The 7,897-nt window shown below is 43.6% G+C and overlaps 1 protein-coding gene across 1 annotated transcript in view; it reads left to right on the top strand.

Moving 5' to 3' along the window:
* The first annotated feature begins 594 nt into the window (after nt 1-594).
* Nucleotides 595-7,897, top strand: part of MBNL1 (muscleblind like splicing regulator 1) — a 245,972-nt gene continuing 238,669 nt past the window's right edge. Inside the window, exon 1 of the mRNA XM_015427000.1 lies at nt 595-660. The gene's annotated coding sequence lies outside the window, so the exon portion shown is untranslated. The remainder of the gene's footprint in view (nt 661-7,897) is intronic.

The raw sequence follows: 7,897 nt of genomic DNA, 5'->3' as shown, positions 1-7,897 counted from the left end.
AAAAACACGAGTCAAGTATGGAGTAGGATGCAGATGGGGCAAGCACTGGAACCCCGACCTGTGTGCAGTGGTTTTGTTCCTTCCAACCCACTTTTTGTATATAGGAATGGGAGGATGCCTCCTTTTCCTTCCCATCAGGGGTAATAGCAGCTGGGGCAAAGGGGTGATTTGCACAGAGGTCAAAGCTACTGCTTTTACATGAAAAATTTCCATGCCAGCAGTTCTTTCTCAGGCAGAGAGATGATCTAATGCTGTGATACTCACACAGTGGCTCAGGAAGTCATATGAGGTCCCTCCCCATTCCCCAGTGTGGTACCTGCCCCCTGTTTCAGAAAAGTGGCCAAGGATATTGGCTGGTGGGGTTTGTGATTGGTAGTTGGTTTCCCCTTAGTACACAGAGAGGTTCTAACCACCCCCATCTTGTGCAACACCAGAGTTCTGCTTAAAGGGTCTTTTTAACATAGGGAAGCACTTTAAAAAAAAAAAACTTACAGCCTAATAAAGAGTTTTGGAGAACTTGAAAATTTGCATATTGTTTTGTGTCATGAGTATGACTTGCAAGCCCTTCCCTTTACTCCTGACACACAAGGCTGTCTAAGGTTCAACAGCGGTGGGGAGAGACAGCACTACATGCTCAGAAGTACTGTGAAAATTAAACAGGTAATAGTAATATACATTTAATATTAATACTTACATCTTATTGCATTTGTGTGTGGGTTCTGTAAGGGAAGATCTTGTCTCACTAACCTGTTAATGTTCTTTGAGGGGGTGAACAAACATGTGGACAAGGGGGATCCAATAGATATTGTTTACCTTGACTTCCAGAAAGCTTTTGATAAAGTTCCTCATCAAAGGCTCCTAAGTAAGCTCAAAAATCATGGGATACAAACTGGCTAACTAATAGAAAACAGAGAGTGAGTATAAATGGGCAATTTTCTCAGTGGAGGGTGGTAAGCGGTGGGGTACCGCAGGGATCAGTATTTCGTCCACTGCTTTTTAACTTGTTCATTAATGATTTGGAGTTGGGAGTAAGCAGTGAAGTGGCTAAATTTGTGGATGATACAAAGTTGTTCAGGGTGGTGAAAACCAGTGAGGATTGTGAGGCACTCCAAAGGGATCTGCCAAGGATGGGCAAGTGGGCATCAACATGGCAAATGGGGTTCAATGTGGCCAAGTGCAAGGTGATGCACATTGGAGCAAAAAATCCTAAATATAAATACACATTGATTGGGTCTGAACTGGCAGAGACTGATCAAGAGAGAGATCTTGGAGTTGTAGTAGATAACTCACTGAAAATGCCGAGACAGTGTGTGACTGCAATAAAGGAGGCCAATGTTATGCTGGGGATTATTAGGAAGGGTACTGAAAACAGATCCGCCCATATCATAATGCCCCTATATAAATCAATGGTGTGACCTCATTTGGAATACTGTGTGCAGTTCTGGTCACCACACCTCGAATGATAAAAGGGTTGGAACACTTTCCCTATGAGGAAAGGGTAAAGCGCTTAGGGCTTTTTAGCTTGGAGAAATGACGACTGAGGGGTGACATGATTGAAGTTTATAAGATTATGCATGGGATAGAGCAGGCAGAGAAAGTGGTACTTTTCTCCCTTTCTCACAATACAAGAACTCGTGGGCACTCCATGAAATTGCTGAGCAGTCAGGTTAGAACGGATAAAAGGAAGTACTTCTTCACCCAAAGTGTGATTAACACATGGAATTCATTGCCACAGGAAGTGGTGGCGGCTACAAGCATGAACGGCTTCAAAAGGGAATTAGATAAGCATATGGAGCAGAGGTCCATCAGTGGCTATTAGCCACAAGGTATAGATAGGAACTCTGGGGCAAGTGATGCTTTGTCTTCTTGGTGCTGGGGGGTCAACAGTGGGAGGGCTTCTAATGTCCTGGCCCCACTGGTGGACTTCCTGATGGCACTGGTATTTCTGGCCACAGTGTGATACAGAGTGTTGGACTGGATGGGCCTTTGGCCTGATTCAACATTGGCGTCTCTTATGTTCTTATGGTGTGGCGCATGGGGCAGAGCAGTAGTCATGTGGCTTTTGTGGTTGATAGTAATTGTGAATGTGACTCTCTGTAAGCCACTGATCTAATTCTTCCTCTTCATGGATCTCTTGCATTTCATTTGGTTTGGGTGTACAAATCCTTAGCCTTTGCCTCTACTTGTGCAGCATTACAAAAATTTCCTCCATTGGGTCTGCAGATCAAGTGATCTGTATTTTGCATCAGGGAAGGGAGTAGCAAAGCCTGCCCATTTGCCTGTGTTCCCTCCTGTTTCTGAATACTGATTGCTCATCAGCTAGTATAAATAACACATTTTTCTCTGTCTCCTACAGGCAGGCAGGCTTGCTGGTGTTGTCTATTGAGAGGGGAGAGCTACAGCTTCCCCCATCACTCCCACTCATGCGCACGCACACACTTCCTGTCTGGCAGAAGATTCAACAACAGCATTTCCCATGCCTGCCTAATACTTATGCAGCTCCAGATAACAAACGAAGCTCAGTTGACTGGTAATAGAGAATTAGACAGTCTTCCCAAAGCCAATGAAATGGTGCTATGACTTGTGGGAAGTAAAACGCTCACAAAACCCACTTGGGCCAAGTGGGAATTTTTCTGGTTTGGCATTGCCACTGTCACATGCATCAGTCCTTAACCAGTTCCTCCCAATTCCCACTGCCCAAGAAAATGAAACCGGACAACAGAGTGCCAAAATAACTTTGCTCAGAAAGCTTCTGATGGCTCTCAATGTAAAAAAATGCTTTTGGCCCCTGCCACACGGCAGGGGAAAAGCCTCTTGAGGCGCGGCTTTTAAAAGCCGCGCCAACGTTGACACGGCTCGGTGGGATCCCACGGATCCCCGGCCGAGCCGCCTTTTCTCCCCGGCGCGATCAAACGCCGGGGAGAAAAGACGGCCCTAACCGAGGGCCGGCCGAACTGCGCATGTTGGAGCATGCGCAGTTCGGATCCGGGCCGGGGTTGTGCCGGCGCAAAGACGCGCCGGCGATCAGACGCCCGGGAAGAGGCGCCTCATCCATTTGAACCACCGAGGTAGGTGGTTCAGTTTGAGGCGCATTTTCCCGGGAAAGGGACAGTTCGGCCACGGAAGCAAGACGCTTCCCAGATGTGGTGTGATCGCGCCTGTTTGATCCGGCCCCAAACTGTCCCGTTCCCGGGCCAAATCGCCTCGTGTGAACGGGGCCTTAGTAGGTTTAGGAACCATTCTGATATTTCTGAATAGAGTGCAGTTTGGGTTGGCCCCTCCCTGATTAGTAAATTTTCAACTGCAAACAATATCAAGAAGTTGGCACCATTGCCACTTTAGGAGAATTTGCCTTTGGAATTTTCAAACTGAACTCTTCTTGCAGAGTGGATTGTGACTCTTTTCTTCAAGGGCAAATTAGTTTCCTTGTGCTTGCTCATTTGGTTGTGGGGTCTAGTCTTCGTTTTTAGTATTGTATTAGACACTGAGTAGGGCCATGGCTCACTGACAGAGTATCTGCTTTGTATGCAGAAGGTGACATGTTTAAATCCCTGACATCTCCAGTTTAAAAAATCAGGTGATGTTAAAGGTCCATCTGCTTGGGACCTCAGAGACCCTCTGACCTTGATTGGCCAATGGTCTGATTCAGTATAAGGCAGTTTCATATGCTCACAAGTCTATCCTTGAAATTAGACTCTCACTCTTCCTGATTTCTTTCATTTGAGGAACTGAGAAATTAATCCAGGAGAGTAGTTAGGCTCTGCTTGAGAATAATCCTAACTATGTATGCACGACTGATACCACACCCAGGAGAGCTACACTAAATGTCCAATACACTGCAGTATTTTCAAAGACTATAAATATGTTGATTGAAAAAGGAATAGGAAGGGAACAGAAAGCATAATCACTCCAAATCTGAATGTTGTGTACAGTTGTAATTTCTCCATTTTAAACATCATAAAGTAAAATGTAATGCAGATGAAATCATTAGGAACATGAACATTTGTCTGCATTGGGAGAGATTTTAAAAAGATCAGGCAGCTGTTACACTAAAGTAAATTGCTCTATTTTCATAGGAAGAACTGGGGAATTATCACTGAAAGTAAAGAAGGGACAATATTAAAACAGAGGCAAGTCATGAAACATCTCATGACAACTTTTAAAGGACAGGATGCTCTTTCCCAAGTCACTCTCACATGTAAAATGAGAACAAAATGAGTTGAGACAGAATCTTGTGATTTTTGTTTGTGGCTGAAGCACTTCATATAATCAGATGCTTTGCTGCATGAAAACCAGGGAATTCTCATACTTTTGAAGATCAGTAGAGTCAAAACTACGCAATATTTGTGCTGCAAATCAAATGTTGGTGACTGCATTACATTTTGCCATTGAAAAATGCTGCTTTGCCATCAAAATCAGAAGAAATGAGTATTAGTGACTATCTGGTTTTTGCGTTGGGATATTCAGATCAGAATGCCATCTGAATTTAGTATATCAATTTGACCTTTGAGTTTGCTGGATTTGCATTAGGACTTGGCTGCAGTTAAAGTGCAGCTTTCAATGATTTTATGCAGGTTTGAAAGCAATGTATTGATTGGCATGATTCCTTAATAACTTCTTTACTATCTGATATCTGAAATGAATTCCATGCAGAACATAACTGTCTGTTGTTCTGTTTCATGATAAAGCTTGTGCAAAAGCCTAAGATCTAATGTGACTAGTAGACATGTTTCTAATTATTAGATGCCCTTAGAGTCCTGATCTGAAAGCACAAATAGCCATTGCTCACTGGATCTATCTCCTTCCACCATGGTGACCACAGAGGAAGAGCTGCTAAAGCCCAAGGACTTCAACTACATTTAACCTGAAGTAAAATATGGAGGTTTAGTTGGTGGCTGAGAAACATCAGAGTAAACAGAATCTGGAAGGAAACAATAATAGCAACAAGAGTTCCAGGAACAGTAGAAATTTCTCAGGTTAGTTCCACACATCCTATCAGGATGCCACAGAAAAAATAAGTCAAACTGTGGGCGTCTCCACCCCAAACAAGAACCAAATGCTGCACTTGGAGTCTGGAGCTGATGCAGAACCTCTGAGCTGAAAAGGCTTGTACACGTGAAATGGCAACCTATGAGGTACATGATTCCTATGAGGTACATGATTCCTAATCATGTACTATGAGGTACATGATTCCATGTACTTATGGTTACATGCATGTAACTAAGATTTCACTCCTTTGGTGATGGAGTTGAACTTTGGAGAATGAAAACAACATCAATTTGCATTGATGAGACAAAAATAGCCAAAAATAATGAGATTTTACCAGACAGCTGCCATAAAGCAAGAGTTTCCCTGATATATGGGAACAATTAGAAGGTATGCAAGACCTGGGCCAAGAGTTGCCGTATGGAAACTGGCCTAAAGTGAAATTTTGAAGTGAGTTTGGAGATTCCTGCTTAGAAGAAAACATCAGAAGTATTTTGAGAGTAGCAAAGGTTAACGTAAAACTTGCCCTATGTCTCATGGAAACTCTGCACATCTCTCCTTATGTATAATTATGAAGTGGGGTGGCATTTTCTGAACATTCCACATGCTCCTAAATCAGTTGGCTCCATGATGTATCAGAAGCTGTCCCTATCCACTGGCTGTGTTGCCTGAGTCCTACCTCCAACATTCTAAACAGTTTGCTATTCCTCCCCCCCCCCCAATAGCCAGTTGGAACACAGATGTTGTTTGCATATGTGGCCTGATTGGCCTTTGCCTCTAACATTCTAAACAGTTTGCTGTTGCAGTTGGGAGTCATTGACTATGTCCTAAGGTAAAATACATATCCCAATCTTCCCTTAAATGGTCACTGGAGTTGCCAATCTCCCTGTGGGGCCTGAAGATCTCCCAGAAATTACCATGTTCCCCAGCCACAGCACATAATTTCCCCTACAGAAAATTTCCCAGCTATTACAACTGATCTCCAGATGACCAAGATCAGTTCTCCTGGAGACAATGGCTGCTTTGGACAGTGGACTCTATGGCATTATACCCTTCTGAGGTCCCTCCCCATCCTTTCCCTCTCCAGGCTCCACCCCTAAAATCTACAGGTATTTCCCAACCCAGAGTTGGTAACCCTATAACTGGCTATGGAACCGCTTCCAGACCTTTGGAACCCAGAAGACATGGCATAGGAGGAGGTGCTTTTCTACCTTAGCTGTCACTGCATAACCCCAAATCAATATAAGTCAGGGGTGGAGGGAACCACACCTGTTACCATGAGGCTGTCCTCACATACTACCCACTTGGAGAAGCAAAATGACTTGAGACAGCCTTGCCTTATAGCTAAGCAGAAGGAAATAAACATGGCTTGCCTCCCTCTATTTTCCCCTTCCCTCTGCCGCTCCACCAGCCACAGCCGGGACACTCACCTGGAACTTCCTTCTAGAGCTCGTTGTATTTCTTCCCACAACGGGCCTTACTCCTAGTCCTTCAGAAAGCAAGATTAGGGACTGGAATGCAAAGGAAGCTTCTCTTAAAAATACAGTCTATCATACCTAGTAGGAAGCAATGCACATTTATAACATGGGTCCATCCTCCCTGTACAGTAAGATCTTTGGAGTAGTATGACCTTTGGAGAAGAATTTGTTCCAACAGCCATATACTATGTCAGGCCATTGGTCTACAAAGCAGCCCCGTAGCCAGGACTTTTTTTTTTTGTGAGGGGGTGAGGGGGCACTGGGGTGGTGCAAATTAAATTAAACTTAATTAAAATTTAATTTGACTGTAGGGCTGAAACCAATTCCCGGTGCATGCGTGAATGTGTCTCTCTCTCTGCCAGGTGTTCCCCATCAAGTCCCCCATTCGGGACAATAAACATGTTGGTGGGGAGACCGGCCTCCCTGGTTCCCCATTTCAGCTGCAGCAAGAGAGGAAACCCAAACCCAAACTCAGAATGGCAGCAGTTCTCAAGGGTATCAGGTAGATGTCTTTCACATCATCTACTAAATAGAGATGTTGGGGGTTGAACCTGGGACCTTCTGCATAGAAAACAGATGCTCTGCCACTGAATCACAGACTCTCTCCCACTGAGTAGGTGCCACAGATGCTGTACCACTGAACCATGCTTCCTCCATATTCCCTTCCTTGACTACATTTGGGCAATCTGGGATAAAGAGCAGGACCTTCTGGGCAGGAATACTCTTTCCTTGTCCCTCCATCCTTCAGGAACCTGACAGTCTAATATCTTCTTCACTTTTCTGTTCCAGTTAAGATATACAGGGCAGTGGTGATGGAGTGTTGCTGTTTTGACTGTCATAGTAATTTATGTTGCAGCTGCCATGTGCCATAGACTATAAGGTGGGAGATAGAAATGTTATAAAATTAATAAAGAGCACATACATATCTAGGCAAAAGGCATTATCCAAGCAACTGACCCACAGCAGTGGCCCACCAAGATTTTCTGGCTCAGCTCTGTTAATTTCCAGTTGTACCTATTTAGATAATGACCTGCCCCAGTGCTTTTGAGGGGGTAATAATCTTTCAACTCTGAAATGAATTAAAATTGCATTAATAATGATTTGATTTCCTGGGATGAAATAGATTGCTAACAGGGAACATCTCAGGGGTGTTCACAGATTAAGCAAGCTGCCAGAACAAAAAGGGAAACTATCTGGGATGAGACCCTGGGTTTCTGCTGATGGCAAGTTGACCTGAGAAGGAAAATGGAACTCAGTGAAAAATAATAGAGATGATAAAATCAACTTCATAGAATGTCAAAACCACATAATGGAGATCTTAATTATTTCACATAAAGCACATTGTTACTCATTAGTTTCTTTTATAAATGCAGAGGTTACAAGATATATTAATACTTTGAAGGAATTAAAATTATTTGGAAAGAAATAGGGTT

Source organism: Gekko japonicus, unplaced genomic scaffold (genome assembly GCF_001447785.1).
Source record: "Gekko japonicus isolate JY-2015 unplaced genomic scaffold, Gekko_japonicus_V1.1 scaffold312, whole genome shotgun sequence".
NCBI lineage: Eukaryota > Metazoa > Chordata > Lepidosauria > Squamata > Gekkonidae > Gekko > Gekko japonicus.
Note: the sequence above shows the minus strand (reverse complement) of the source record. Positions and strands in the feature narration are given on the sequence as shown.